Source organism: Mastomys coucha, unplaced genomic scaffold, assembly GCF_008632895.1.
Source record: "Mastomys coucha isolate ucsf_1 unplaced genomic scaffold, UCSF_Mcou_1 pScaffold15, whole genome shotgun sequence".
NCBI classification, from domain to species: domain Eukaryota; kingdom Metazoa; phylum Chordata; class Mammalia; order Rodentia; family Muridae; genus Mastomys; species Mastomys coucha.
The window spans coordinates 8,048,513-8,048,970 of record NW_022196897.1 but is presented as its reverse complement, the minus strand read 5'-3'; positions in this window follow the sequence as shown (position 1 = coordinate 8,048,970).

Sequence of the window (458 nt, the reverse complement as noted above, 5' to 3'; positions counted from 1 at the left end):
ACTTTTTCTTAATATATTAATTTGAAAATTAATATTACCAATATATCCTAATCAATTGAAATCCAATAGTATGAAGAACTGGAAATTTGTTGATTGTCATCCAATGCTCTCTCTAATTTGGTAATTGGAGAAATAGGTCCAACATGTACAATCTACATACACCGTCAGCTTGTTTGTGACAGTGTCTTGCTGTGTACAACATAAGGGTCTTGAAATCTTGCTTCTTCTATCTCAGCCTCTCTATTAGTAGTATTGTTTATGTCATGTTTTTATACTATACTATGGTTTTCAGAACATCTTATATATTTCAAAAGTATTTATATACCCAAAAGAAACATGGATGATTAACTAGGGAGGTAGCTTGTAAGAGAACAACAAAGTGAGACTGACTACTTTGCTTGACATTTGTAACTCTTGTATCAAGTTTGAAGAAGAGGACTTTATAAGTTACTCTTTCT